This window comes from Polypterus senegalus, chromosome 9, assembly GCF_016835505.1.
Source record: "Polypterus senegalus isolate Bchr_013 chromosome 9, ASM1683550v1, whole genome shotgun sequence".
NCBI lineage: Eukaryota > Metazoa > Chordata > Cladistia > Polypteriformes > Polypteridae > Polypterus > Polypterus senegalus.
Genome location: NC_053162.1, coordinates 88,694,100 through 88,709,688, shown reverse-complemented (window position 1 = coordinate 88,709,688; position 15,589 = coordinate 88,694,100). Strand labels below are relative to the sequence as shown.

The 15,589-nt window shown below is 41.6% G+C and overlaps 1 protein-coding gene across 4 annotated transcripts in view; it reads right to left on the bottom strand.

Moving 5' to 3' along the window:
* chst6 (carbohydrate sulfotransferase 6) overlaps positions 1-11,924 on the bottom strand; it is a 126,638-nt gene extending 114,714 nt beyond the window's left edge. For 2 of the 4 annotated variants that reach the window (XM_039763431.1, XM_039763433.1), the window contains exon 1: positions 11,749-11,924. The gene's annotated coding sequence lies outside the window, so the exon portion shown is untranslated. The remainder of the gene's footprint in view (positions 1-11,748) is intronic. The other 2 variants (XM_039763440.1, XM_039763437.1) reach the window with 2 other exon arrangements.
* Between the last annotated feature and the right edge of the window lie 3,665 nt (positions 11,925-15,589).

Sequence of the window (15,589 nt, the reverse complement as noted above, 5' to 3'; positions counted from 1 at the left end):
GGTCATAACTGGAAGGTATTTTTCTCCATTTACTGTAATGTAGTTGAGTTCGAAAAGGGCGGAGATTCGTGTGACATCATCACGCCCCCACGTAATCACGTGAACTGACTGTCAACGCAGTGCGTAGAAAACTAGGAAGACCTCCAAAAAGCGCTGAAGAAAACATGCATTATATAAATGAGAAGACAGCGAAGCAATAAGAAGCGAGCAAGTGACATATACAACCATATTCATGAGTGCTGCTACTTCGGAAACAAAGCAAGGTGTAAACCTTAGGTTTAAATTAAGTTCATAGACAGGCTGCCGCTGGCGTTTGTCATGCCCACCGGTAATGCGGGATACAAGTTTAATGAGAGGACGAGGATATAAACGAGTTTTGATCACTTTGTAACTAAGTTAAAATTGCACGTGAAGGGCTGTGCTTATGCAAATTCCGAGAGACTGTGTTTGTGGGGGATTGACAGTTAAGGCGGGTGGGGGAGTCACTTCATCATCTCCCCTCCCATTCACCTCATTTCACTCTGAGCTGAGCTCCGCAGCTAACACAGTGTTACGGAAGCAACTTTGTGACGCTGCCACCAAATACTCACAGAAAAATCCACAAGTTAATACACACGCTGTCTCTACAGTTTCTCCACACTGAATCCTCCAGGCACTACTTACAAAAGGTTACATTAACAATTGTGTTACGTTATTTTTAAAATGTTTCCTTTTCTTAGCACAAACACAGCTGAGAAGCTTCGATGCATGTGCTCCATAACGCGTTAAAAAATCACGCATTTAATCACAGAGATAGATATATATATATATATATATATATATATATATATATATATAGATATGAGAACAACACTCATATCAATGATAAAACAATTACATTAACAATCATGTTACGTTGTTTTTAAAATTTCTCCTTTTCTTTTCATAACTTCTTTAACACACTACTTCTCCTGAAGCGGGTATTCTGCTAGTATATATATATATATATATATATTGCTTGTGAGTCATATATACTGTATGTATGTATGTATGTTTATGTATGTTTGTGTGTGTGTGTGTGTGTGTGTGTGTGTGCACCATCCCCTTACCTGACAGCAAGGCTGGGATAGTGGATAGACAGATAGATAGATAGAATTCTTTATTGTCATTATGCAAACAAATAACTAAATTTTTTGTTGGTAGGACTCAAGTTCAGAAGGCAGAATACTTAAAATACACAATACACGATAAATAATAAAACAAACAAAATAAGTATAAAAAACAGAAGCAATAAAACATCATCATGTCCAGACTTTCCCTGAGGTAGTAGGCCTGCAGAGACCAGTGATCTGTGTGTGTGGGTCTGCAGGGGAGGAATATGAGTGTGTGTTTTATTCTGAGGGAAAGTACATGTGCATGTCTACAGGGGGGCAGGTTAGGGGTAGATGTAGATGTATATATGTGTATCAGCATGGTCAGATGGACTTCACAGCTCTGGGGAAAAAGCTGTCTTTCAGTCTGCTGGAACGTGTTTTTATGTTTCTGTACCGCTTTCCCGAAGGCAGTGGTACAAACAGTCCATTTCCCAGATGGGTAAGATCTGCAGCTATACATTTGGCCCTCTTCTGCACCCTTCTAGCATATACAGAGTCCAGGTCTAGGAGAGGACTTCCCATGATCCCCTGTGCTGTTCTCACCACCCATGCCAAGACCTTCCTGTCCAGTCCTGCGCTGTGCAGCTGCCATACCACACTGTAATACTGTGACAGAGAATGCTTTCTATAGCAGATCTGTAGAAGTTTGTGAGCAGCCGAGAGGAGAATCCAACACGTCTCATCTTCCTGAGGAAGAAGAGTCTTTGTTGGGCCTTCTTTACCAGGTGAGATGCGTTCAAAGACCAGGTCAGATTCAATGTGATGTTGATACCTAAGAACTTGATATTGTCCACACACATTACAGCCTCCTCATGTATGAATATAGGAGCATGTTCTGTTCTTCTGGACCTCCTATAGTCCACAATGACCTCTTTGGTCTTGCTGGTGTTCAAGATGAGGTTGTTGGCTGAGTACCATAGTGCTAGGTGTTGTATCTCCTCTGTGTAGAGAGTCTCATCATTGTCTGATATGAGACCCATCACGGTCGTATCGACCACAAACTTCACAACCATATTTGTGGCATGGATGGCAGAGCAATCGTGTGTTAATAACATGAACAGTGCTGGGCTGAGCACACAACCCTGTGGTGTGCCTGTGTTCAAAACCATTGTGGCTGATGTACGATTTCCAATTCTAACCACCTGAGGCCTGTTGGTAAAAAAGTCCCTGATCCAGAGACACAACGATGTGGACACACCCAGATTATGAAGCTTTTGTACCAGCTTGTCCAGGATTACAGTGTTAAACTCTGAACTAAAATTGACGAATACCATCCTAACATAAGTGTTAGAGTACTGTAGATGAGTCAGGGCTGTGTGAAGTACTATTGACACGGCATCTTCTGTAGATCTGTTTCTGCTGTAGGCGAACGGATGGTTGTCAAATCCAGCAGGGATGGCATCCTTGATGTACTTTAGGAGGATTCTCTCAAAGCACTTCATTATCACTGGGGTCAATACTGGCACAATAGTGGAGGATTTGAGGCAGACAGAGGCCATTGCAAGTTGTAGAGAAAGGTTGAAAATGTCCAGAAAGACTCCTTCCAATTGATCAGCACATATTTTCAGTCTTACCCGACACCTTATCCTGTCCCGCAGCTCTGTTGGTGTTGATCCTCCTCAGGGTGGACCTCACTTGGTGTAGTTGCAGGATTAGAGGCTGATGCTGCTTCTCCAGCCAAGGGAGATGTACAGTCTCCCTGCTGCTAGATACATCAAAGTGTGCAAAGAAACTGTTCAAGGTCTCAGGGAGACTAGGGTCATAGCTGACCTGCTGATCGCTGCACTTATAATCCATTATGGTCTTTAAGCCTCTCCACGTTCCGTGGGTCGTTATCAAAATACTCGCTGTTTGTATCTGTATTTTGCCAGGTTTATTCCTTTTTTTAGTTCTTTTCAGGCTTTGCTGTATGCCAGCCTGTCTCCTGACCTATATGCAGCATCCCGGGCTTTAAACAGGTTTCTGATTTGGAAACACCCTAAATGTTTTCATGGGCAGTACAGCATCAGTACAGAACTGCACATAAGATAGGATGGAAGAGATATATTCCTCTAGATCTAAGCCCTTTTTGAACACACCCCAGTCAGTATGCTCAAAACAGTCCTGTAATGCTGAAGATGCCTCCTCAATCCATACCGGTACTGTTCTGATAGTCGGTTTCATCTTGCAGATCATGGGAGTATAGGCTTTGATCAGTTCCACTGCTATGTGGTTCGACATGCCCAGATGTAGGGCTGCTACAGCTTTGTATGCTCCTGGGATGTTGTAATAAACTTGATCCAGAATGCTATTGTCTCTAGTTGGAAAGTTTATAAATCCTCAAAATCTGGGAAGCACTGCTTTTAATTCTACATGATTAAAGTCACCAGCCACAATCACAGCCGCGTCTGGATTGGCATTCATTTGTCTGCTAATCAGGCAGTACAGCTCTTCCAATGCTAATTTAGCGTTATCTCGTGGTGGGATATAAACAGCCACTAACAGGATGGAGGAGAACTCTCTTACCATCTTGAATGGTCTGCATTTCATTGCCAGATATTCTAAGTTGGGGGAGCAGTATGTTCCAATAATGTTTGTAGCTGTACATCAGGATTTATTAATGTACAGCGCCAGCCCTCCACCTTTACATTTAGTAAAAGCTGCAGTCATGTCTGCCCAGAACAGAGCGCGTCTGGGATGTTATTATTCAGCCAGGTCTTTGTAATAATTGTCGCACATCTGTCCACCCTATGTGAGGCGATCCTCAGCCAAATCTCGTCCATCTTATTGGTGAGAGACCTGGCGTTAGTGAGGAAGAGACTGGGAAGAGCTGGTTTGTATGGGTTAGAATGTAGCCTAGCACATAAGCCACTCCTTCTGCCCCGCTTTTGTTTACGGTGTCTCCTCCGCCATTTCGGCCAAAGAGAGGGAATGGTAAAAGCCTCAATAGTCTGCAGTACCTCTGGTGGAATAAAGTCCAGCCTTGGGGATGCATGGAGCTCAAACCACTTCCCTATATTAATTAAATCAGCCCTTCCATACTGGATTAATGCTTCGAGTGGTTTAACTAACAGTAAAAATTTAATCTATACTAATAAAAGGCAAAGCCCCCACTGACTGACTGACGCCAAATACTCGCAGAAAAATCCACAAGTTAATAGACACCCTGTCGCTAAATACTTGCAGGCAAATCCACAAGTTCATAGACACACTGCCGCTAAATATTCGCAGGCAAATCCACAAGTTAATACCAGGAATGCCTGTTAAACATCTTAGATTCACGAGTAGCGATTTGGGTGGTGAGATGTCTATAGAGGTGATCGCCATCGATCAAAGAACTGTCACTTACCGAGTGGTTTCCATGCCCGGAGATGGCACCTACCTTTTCCATTCTCTTTGTTACATATTGCTCGGCCACTCTTGATATCCGGAGGAACATTGTGTCTTATGTATTGAATGACTGGGACAGGTTCAAGGTGTGGACTGATGACAGTACAGGAGATAATTATACTACACAGGAGCACTAGAAGAGTGAAATGCTTAAGCCCTCCACCTATGCATCTGCATGTGAGTTGATGGCTGCCGCTGAATTGTTCGGTTGTCGCTTTCAAGTGTACCAAAATGGCCAAATATTTTACACCTTTGGACAACCGGCAATGCATCTTAAACATCTTAGATTCACAGGTGACGATTTCAGTAGTGGACACTTTGATATTTATGAATGTTTAAACTCTCAAAAGCTGGATGCAAAGTTATCGATGAAATCGGTTGTTTGCTTACAACGCTTGACAGATGCCGAATGTCACTTCAACACAAGTCCTGCAAATACTGTCATAATTGAAACAAACCATGAAACTCAAACCGATTATGACAGCAGTAATCCAAACTGTGAGATTTGAGACAAGATTACTTTTCACATAGCCAACTGTACGTTGCATGCTCAAGAGTAAGCTCAGCGCACAGCTTGGTCATATTACAACCGGAGGGCCGAACTGACAATGTGGCATACAAAGAGATCCTTAACAAATAATTAGTATATTTTCCCTCAGCGGGTATTTTGCTAGTGTATATATATATGTATACTGTATAAACAAACAAACAACACTTGTTACAAACAACAACACATAAGTATTTCTGGCTTGAATAAGAGAGATTCTGCTGTCGATCACAGCCTTGTAGGTGGGAGTAAGAGGTGGTCCAATCTACTCAGTTTTATTGCAGATTTACATTTAAAGGAAATGACCTTTAAATAGAGCAAGTTCAGCTAGTTGTGTCCACAAATTCAACATGCTAATTGAAGTTTGTTCGTTCTGATGTCCCACTTGATTACATCAACAGCATTCTGGGGACAGAATGATTCATTCATAACAATATTAGTACAGAGTGAATCATTTCTGTTCCTTGAGTTAACAAACATTAATCAGGGTGATGTAATTTACCTCCCTAAGCAGTAACATGGACACATTCAGTCAGTATTTGAATGACTGGATTACATATTTTAGTTTTAATTGTAATGTGTTTGCTTTTTTACCATTACTCATTGACTCATTTCCAGTCCCACTCCTGCCTTTTCCACGCCATCTGATTATAAAATTTGAAAACTGTCCAGTTATAAAATAGCATCTGAAATGAGAAATTTAAGCTGGATCTCTGAAATAAACCAATGGCACAGTACCAGAACTCAGCATGACATGTAAATCTTCATCCAATGTATTTAAACCACATTCATGGAAACAGGCCATCAATGAATACATTCCCCTTACTTTTATCCTTGCTCCATATTCTTTCCATCCTTGGACCACGTCATAAGCTATTCAGGTGCTGAGTACTGTTTAGCTCCAGAAGCATGGACTCAAGATCAGGCTCCTGTTACTTTTAAGTTGTTTTCATCTTCACTAAAAATCACCAAATAATAGCCTGCAGTTATTGGGCCTAGTGTGGGCTGTGCCAGTTAGTACTTATTTAATAATAATAATAAGTTTTATTTATGTAGCGCCTTTCATACACTCAAGGACAGTTTACAATTCAATAGAAGAAAGTAGAAATTACATACATGAAGAATAATACTCATTGAAGAGATTGATATTTGAAATTAAGAAATAGACTTTTCCATGCGAAGGCTGAGAGGAAGAGAATTCCAAGTTTTAGGGGCTATCACTCTGAAAGCTCTGCGACCCATAGTTATTAACCTGTATTTAGGTACAGTGAGTAACTTAGCGTCCAATGAACATAATGCACGGGCAGGAGTGTAAGGAAGCAGCAGCTCAGACAGATAATGAGGGGCTAAACCATGAAGGGCCTTAAAAGTGAGAAGGACAATTTTATATTTGATTCTTGAAGAAACTGGTAACCAATGTAACTCATAGAGGACAGGAGTGATGTGAGCAGATTTTTAGTGTGTGTAAGTAAACAAGCAGCAGAATTCTGAACATATTTATTCTTTCAAACACAAATATGACACACTTCAAGCTGTGTATTCATACGCTTCCCAGGTCCTCCCTGCATGGAGTTTGCATGTTCTCCCCATGTGTGTGTGGGCTTCTTCTGGGTGCTCCGATTTCCTCCCACAGTCCAAAGACATGCAGATTAGGTGCATTGGATCCTAAATTGTCCCTAGTGTGTGCTTGGTGTGTGGGTGAGTGTGTGTGTGTCCTGCAGTGGGTTAGCACCCTGCCCAGGATTTGTTCCTGCCTTGTGTTGCCTGGGATTGGCTCCAGCAGAACCCCGTGACCCTGTGTTAGGATATAGCAGGTTGGACAATGACTGACTGAGTGACATACAGATTGGGAAATTTACAACAAACCAAGCACTAATATGGGTCATATCTCTCTTCTTGTTTTGCTGTTTTAGGTAGCTCACCATCCTTAAAGGACCACACACTGTTGCTGCACTACATGGAATTCTGTTTGTGATTTTCCAGGCTTTCCATTTTTCTGAGATCCCCTGCCGCTGGCTCTGAATCTGCTCATTTGTGTGATGGAAAGCCAATTCATATAATGGGTGTTCTTGCCAGTGCTGTTACATAGCGTTATATGACTTTGTGATATGAATACCCATAAGCACACCTGATTTACCTCATGATAAACAAAATAGTTTTTATAACACGGCATAGTTTGAAATAATTGCAAATCAACAATAGCACAAAAGTAAAATGAAGCACAATTTTTTTGACTTGGCTTGAGATAGATGTTCAGAATGACCACAGTTGGACAGTGGGATAGTTTTTCCATCATGGGAATTCAGTAAGGAAAGCCAGGTGTCTTCAGGGCAGCTGGAAATCCAACAAGAAGCCATTCAGATCTGTTAGTGTCTGGTTGTCAGAACTTAGCAAATTTTCCCCTTATGAGAAGGACCTGGGAGTCAGAGTGGGCTTGTCACTATCAACATCTAGGAAAGGGTACAGAAGCTATTAAGAAGGCTTACAGAATGTTAGGATATATATATATATGGCATGGTGTGTGGAGTACAAGTCCAGGGAGGATACGCTTAAGTTATATGATGAACTGGTGAGGCCTCATCTGGAGTACTGCGTACAGTTTTGGTCTCCAGGCTACAAAAAAGACACATCAGGGCAAGCAAAAGTCCAGTGAAGAGTGATTAGGACTGTGGGGTATGAGCTGTGAGGAAAGATTAAAAGAGCTAAACCATTTCAGTTTTAAGTACACCGAGATTAAGAGGGGACATGATTGAAGTTTTTAAAAATATAATAGTACAGTGGATTGAGACAGTTACTTTAAAATGAGTTCAACAAGCAGTTCTGCAAGAGATTATAGCCATCCATCCATCCCTTCATTACTGAATATGTTCAGTGCTGTTCACAATCATAAGAACCTGACAGCATCGGACGCAAGGTAGGAAGCAGCCCCACAAAGGACATGATACCACCGCAGTGCCCACTCATACGTACCCACACAGAGTTCAATTATGGACTCCGGTTAACCTGCCATATATTTACATTTCCATTTATTTGCTTAGCAGATGTTTTTACCCAAAGCAACTTACAATACAGGGCAACATAATTGAGCTAACATTAGACAGGGAGACTGTTTAAGAACAAGTGTTACAGGACAAGGGTACAAAATTGATTTCAATAAGTGAGGAGCTCAAAACAACGTAAGCTAGTTACAATTCCCAGCTTTACAAAACCTAACAGCTAATAGTTAGACAGAAATTCATTTCTTGAATACATTGAGGGAGTCAAGAGTTTAAGTATTAGGTGGGCACCTCATTCCTTCAGGCAGGAGCCACATGTGAAAAGAGTCCAGATTGAGATTTGATCCCACGCAGGGGTGGCATCACCATGCACCACTCATCAACCGATCTGAGTGGTCGAGAAGGAGCCTAAGATCTCACAAGTGTCTCCACATATAAGTGTCGACCCACTGGCTACCCTGTGTGCAAGCATCACAGATCTAAACCTAATATGTGCCACTACAGTATGCCAGTGCAGTCATCCGAAGAGAGGAGTGACATGTGCCCACCTTGGCTAGTTGAACACCAGATGTGCCTTTACATTTTAAATCATCTGCTGTGGCTTGGTGACACTTGACAGTACGCCTGCCAGCATGGAGTTGCAGTAGTCCTGCTTTGACTAAACCAGTTGTGCTGCATACCATCATGTTTGTGTTTAATATGTATGAAGAAAACTGGCGAAACAAAAACAAACACACGCTGGCATATGACGAACATGCTGGAAGTGATCGGGTGCACACTTGTGGTATAATAATAAAAAAGCTATATTAAATTATACAATGCATTGCCTTGTCCTGGTTTGCGTCCTTCCTTGTGTCCAGTGCCGCCAAGAGAGCTTTAAAGACATCCAGTGATAGAGGGATGGATGGAAGAAAGAAAAGAGTTTTATTGAGCAGTGACGTGTGATGGTCTTAATTGGTCTGTCAGTTTTCTCAAAAAGCACACAACTTAAATGATGGTGACTACGTTGAGAATGGCCTCGATTGCCAGATGAAGCCCTCTTATCATTTTTGTATTAGAAAACTTGCTTTCATTTTTCATCATAAAATTGATGACTTTCATATAAAGACAGACAGAGACAAACAAACTGCACTTGTTTTAACCTTAGCCTCTCCGGAAAAAAGCTTATGCAATTTAAGAACATAATGCAAGGATTAAAGTTCCTTCTTCTTGAAGCAGTGACGCAGTGATTGTGAAGTAACAGATCGATTCAAAATTAGTGAAATGTTATTTCATTGCCTAATTTACATTCTGTACAACCATACAGTGAACATGTGGGCATGATTTGCTATTTGAAAGTTGATCTCTGTTCAGTTGAGAGTGAACACACATGAAATTCAGGTTCTGTAAATTGACGTTATGCTGTTGTTGTTAATCTAGTCTTGATCTGCTCCATAAAGGGTTCTATATATAAAATACTGTACAAGCTGTATGTGACGCATTGCTATTTCTGCATCAGTGCACCTGCTGATAACTTGTATCTCCGCAATTATCAGATGCCTCGGGATCACAAAGCATGGCAGCCTTAAAGAAACACTAAAACAAGTTTTTTGATTTTGATTTTGTAAGTAAATAATAGAATCATTGTCAGCTACTCAAAATACTGCATGTATGATAGCAAAGTGAGATCCAAGCAGTAGGAGAAGCTTGATTTAAGACACCCCACTCATTTGTTCTTCCTTTTTTCCATTAGCTGTAAAGTGTCTAATAGTTCTTATCTTGTGACCATTAGTCGGCATTGGAGCATCCAAAACTCCAGGCACAACTTCAAAGGCATAAATCCAGGTTCTAGCTGGATTATGTGAATTTCCCCTTGGGATTAATAAAGTATCTATCTATCTATTGTGGCAGTAGGGGGCGCTAGTGCTCCCTTGAACCCTCAGGTAAAACTCCAGACACCAGGTAAAAGTCCAAGACTTTTTATTTTTTTCCACAGTGCACCAAGCACCTTCCACACTACTCATACAAACAATCAATAAACCAAATATTCTCTCTCCTCCACTCCCAGACACTTTGCTCCTCTCCCTCCCAGCACAGCTCGTTGTCTGGAGTGAGGCACCGCCCTTTTATAGCCCCTGACCCGGAGGTGTTTCTGTCCCAACAGTCCACAGTTCCTTATTCCTTCCGGGTCAGGGCAATCAGTCCTTTACTTCAACCCAGGAGCACGTCGTTCCTTCCCGTCACATGACCGTGACATACTCCTGGGTCATAAGGCACAAAAGAGCCCATAAGCCCTCCCACAGCGACTCCTGGTGGCCCCCAAGGTATCCAGCAGGGCTGTGTAAAAACATTACATAGTCCATAAGGCCCTGCTGGAACTCGGGGCACGATCCTGCTGTCGGGAGAGCTCCTCCTGGCGGCCTGGGGGTGAGGGCCGGAGCACGAAGCCGGCAGTCCTCCACACTATCTATCTATCTATCTATCTATCTATCTATCTATCTAAATAAAAGGTTTTATTACAGCAAACACCTCAAAACAGACTTCTGGTTAAACACAATCACAATTCTTTCTTTCTTTCTTCTCCTGGACTCCCCCCGGCCACCTTTGTCCTCTTCCACCTGACTCCAACTCTCCTGGATGAGGTTGAGCGGATTCTTTTACCTTAGACCCAGGAGTATTTCCAGTGCTAGGGCATGGCCTATGGGAAGCACATCGGGGTCATGTGGAAACCCCACAAAGTAGCGATCATTAATTCCTACAGTACCCAACAAGGTTGCCCCATGGGACTATAGTTCCCAGCATGCCTTGCAGGTGACCACATAGGTAGTGTTGCCCAGGGATGCTGCCACCTTGCATGTCGGGGAAGCATGTAGCCCTGGCAGGTTGTCTCCCCTGGTTCTTCCATCACACTGGCCACCCAGCCGAGTATTGCTCCTCGGTCCAACCCCTCTTGGGATGCCATTGCTACACTGGCATTTTCTGCCACCTTCCTGGCTAAGCCAGGGAACAATCTGCTTATTTAGTAAAAGAGTCCATCCTGGCAGAGACTCCAGACCCTGCATGCCATCCACTACACTCTGTACATTGTTTTAGCCAAACATTTTTAGAGAAGAAATATGGAAATTGCATTGAATTTACTTTTTGCTATTTAAAAAAGCTGCCTGTACTTTCTAAACCTTTCAAAAAATAATGATGCCAAATTGAATTTCATTTTAAACTTAAGCAGATTGCAACTGCTGTAAATCAGCTTGTAAGCTGACGGCTGGCACTACCACCATTTTCATCAAACTAGATTCACATTGAAGCAATATCAGTCACGTGTGCTTTAATTAAAAACTAAAAAGGATTTATTATGTTTCCTGAAAATAAAGCGGCTCTCCCACTCACTCTTCAGAAATCAGAAGAAACTGATGACCAAGTGCTCTTTGATCATTTCATTGACACATCTACAGTTCACATTTCAGATGGCGAACACTCATCTTAAAAACGTGATTTCCATGCACCCCCATATCTATTCATCTCTAACAGACTTACTAATGGTCAGAGCCTTTGGCACGCGCCTCTTCTGCTTGCAAAAATAAAACACACTGACAGGAAATAAAGCTGCTACGTAAATGATTAACAAACTCTGCTTTTAAGGCCTTTGCCACTTTTAATCAGTTTTACATTTAAATCACAGAAATTGTCCTACTTTTCAAGCAAATAACACAAAAATGTATCCTACCTTTTTTGGAAGTTCGTTTTGCACAGTTAAGAAAGCAAAATAACAACAGCCTGAGTAATAATTTAAAAAAAAAAAACAATCTCTGCAGGTTACCAAATGGCATCACTGCAATCACAATGCAAGAGGAAAAGAAACTTCATTGCTGCCTTTCAAAACTTCTCCAAATTTCCTGAACATGCGTTTAAACTTCCTGCATGATGACGATTTTTTTTTTCCTATGAAAACATCTGCACATGAGGGTAGTGCAGGCAATGAACATAAACAAAGCTTCAGGGCTACGCAATATGACATTGCACCACTGTGCTTTCATTACTTCATCTTTTAAGAGACTGAGAGAAGGGGCTCTTCTGGGTATAGTGTAATTCACACGAGGGGACAATAAAATCCATTGGTGCACACAAAAGGGTCATAAAACTTCTGAAAAATATCTGATCATGCTTTAATTAAGACTTGCTTACTAGATTACATTTTTTGAGGATTACACTGCAATCAGTTTCAACAACAAACAATTAACCAAGAATGAAATTATGATTTAAGGTGGCACATGGGCACAGTTGTTAGTTAGCACCTCTGTTCAATTTCCTGGAAGGTCCGTCTTATGGTAAAGTCAGTGTCATGGCATAACCTAAAGAGACAAAAAGAGAACTCTTAAGTAACTCTGTGAAACAGTGACTGGAAAATACAAGGCAGGGGATGGAGACAGGAAAATCTCTAAAGCAATGAATGTCCCTCAGAGTCTGGTTAAATCAGTCACTGAAAAATGGAGAGAGTACAGCACAACTGTAAATCTAACTTGGAACAGGCCATCCACAAAAACTGAGTGATCATGCAAGAAAAAGTCTAGTGAAGAAGACCACCATAAGGCCTATGATAACTACGAAGGAGGTATGAGCTACTGCGGATGAGATTGGAGAGAGTGTGTAGAAAACTACTGTTGACTGAGTGCTAAATATAAATATATAGCAGAATACCCGCGCTTCGCAGCGGAGAAGTAGTGTGTTAAAGAAGGTACGAAAAAGAAAAGGAAAAATTTTAAAAATAACGTAACATGATTGTTAATGTAATTGTTTTGTCATTGATATGAGTGTTGTTCTCATATCTATCTATCTCTCTCTCTCTCTCTCTCTCTATCTATATATATATATATATATATATCAAAATACCTGCGCTTGGCAGCGGAGAAGTAGTGTGTTAAAGAAGGAAAGAGAAAGAAAAGGAAACATTTTGAAAATAACGTAACATGATTGTCAATGTAATTGTTTTGTCACTGTTATGAGTGTCGCTGTGATATATATATATAGAAAAATACCCGCCGCTTGCTGATGTCGTGTGTTAAAGAAGTTATGAAAAAGAAAAGGAAACATTTTAAAAATAATGTAACATGATTGTCAAAGTAATTGTTTTGTGTATTTTGTGGCAGCGTCACAAAGTTATTTTCGTCTAGCTGCAAGGAAAGTTTTCTATGTACTGCGTGATTACGTGGGAGGCGTAATGATGTCACACGAAACTCCGCCCCCACGGCGTTGAAGCTCATCTCCATTACAGTAAATGGAGAAAAACTGCTTCCAGTTATGACCATTATGCGTAGAATTTCGATATAAAACCTGCCCAACTTTTGTAAGGAAGCTGTAAGGAATGAACCTGCCAAATTTTAGCCTTCCACCCACATGGGAAGTTGGAGAATTAGTGATGAGTCAGTGAGTGAGTCAGTGAGTCAGTGAGTGCGTGAGTGAGTGAGTGAGTGAGTGAGTGAGTGAGTGAGTGAGTGAGTGAGGGCTTTGCCTTTTATTAGTATAGATAGAGAGATGTGTTCGCTGACGTTATGATCGCCTTTTGGGGACAGTCGCGTGGGTCTTGTGTAGACTGGTGAGACGCCCCGCCATTAATCAGCTGTGATGGCACTGTCAGTCCTCCACTCGTGTGCGTGTCTTCATAATCCGAGGTGAGGACCTCATAATCGTATACGTGCAAAAGAAAGTGTGAATCGCCTTAATATTATTTTGCCGTGGTGTAGAAAAGGGGTCCGTGTTTGCACTTGTCTGGGCTATAGCGCAGGGGGAGGAAGAAAAAATTAAAAGTGCTCACTTTGACTTAAGGCAGAAGCGCAGTCAGCGTCTCAAAGGCCGGCACAGCTATGCACGCGCGCTGGCTGCTCGACTTTTGCTGGGCAGGAGACCCCAGTTTTTGTACACACGTTCATGATATCAAAAGTCTCAGCGCTCTTTGGAGGTCATTCATATATTATATATATAGCAAAATACCCGCGCCTCGCAGGAGAAGTAGTGTGTTAAAGAAGTAATGAAAAAGAAAAGGAAACATTTTAATAATAACGTAACATGATTGACATTGTCATGAGTGTTGCTGTCATATATATGCCTGCCTAAATAAGTCACCCTCGTTTTGCTCTTACTTTTTTACCGTTCATTTAATCATGGCTAGTGGCGGAAAAATTATAAAATGGAAGGAGGAGGATGGCTTTACCAAAACAATTATTGATGGCTTAATCGATTATTCATAAAGCTTGAATTGGTGATCTGTTTTTCTGTGTTAACCTCATATTTTTCATACTTCTTCTCAAACTAAGGTGGTGCGAGGGTAAAATGAATCGGGATGCGCTGATCAATGTAATCGGTGTACCAGGAAATCATGCATTGACAAAAGCTCCCCTTTGCTTGTAATGCAAAGTGTGATTAAATGCATTATTTTTAACGTTATGGAGCACATGCATGAAGCTTCTCAGCTGTGCTTGTGCTAAGAAAAGGAAAGATTTTAAAAATAACGTAACACGATTGTCAATGTAACCTTTTGTAAGTAGTGCCTGGAGGATTCAGTGTGGAGAAACTCGAGAGATAGAGTGTGTATTAACTTGTGGATTTTTTTGTGAGTATTTGGTGGCAGTCTGACGAAGTTGCTTCGGAAGACGGCATTAGCCGTGGAACTCAGCTCAGAGCGAAATGAGGTAAATGGGAGGGGAGATGATGACGTGACTCCCCCAACCGCCTTAACTGTCAATCCCCCACAAACACAGTCTCGAATTTGCACAACAACACCCCTTCACCTACAATTTTAACTTAGTTACAAAGTGATCAAAACTCGCTTATATCCCGCGTCCTCTCATTAAACTTGTATCCCGCATTACCTGTGGGCATGTGAAACGCCAGCGTAGCCTGTCTATGAACTTAATTTAAAGTTTAGGTTTACACCTTGCTTTCTTTCCGAGGTAGCAGTACTCATGAATATGGTAGTATATGTCACTCGCTCGCTTCTTATTGTTTCGCTGCCTTCTCAATTATATAATGCATGTTTTCTTAATCGCTTTTTGGAGGTCTTCCTGGTTTTCTACACACTGCGTTGACAGTCAGTTCACGTGATTACGTGGGTGGCGTGATGATGTCACACGAAACTCCGCCCCCCCACGTCATTCCAGCTCAACTCCATTACAGTTAATGGAGAAAAATACCTTCCAGTTATGACCATTAGGCGTAGAATTTCGAAATGAAACCTGTCCAACTTTTGTAAGTAAGCTGTAAGGAATGAGCCTGCCAAATTTCAGCCTTCTACCTACACGGGAAGTTGGAGAATTAGTGATGAGTGAGTGAGTGAGTGAGTGAGGGCTTTGCCTTTTATTAGTATAGATCTACATGTGGAAGTGTGTGTGTCTGTCCGGTGCAATCGGAGTAAGGGCTCCACCTCCAAGGATACGCAAGCGAGGCCAGCACGTCAGCAAAATTAAATATCCGAGGAGGGAGTCACTCATTTATCCACTGTTACACAAGTGTGGCGAGCACATCGGCAAAACAGTATCCATTTTACTCTTCCTCCCGCCACTAATACACCAGCG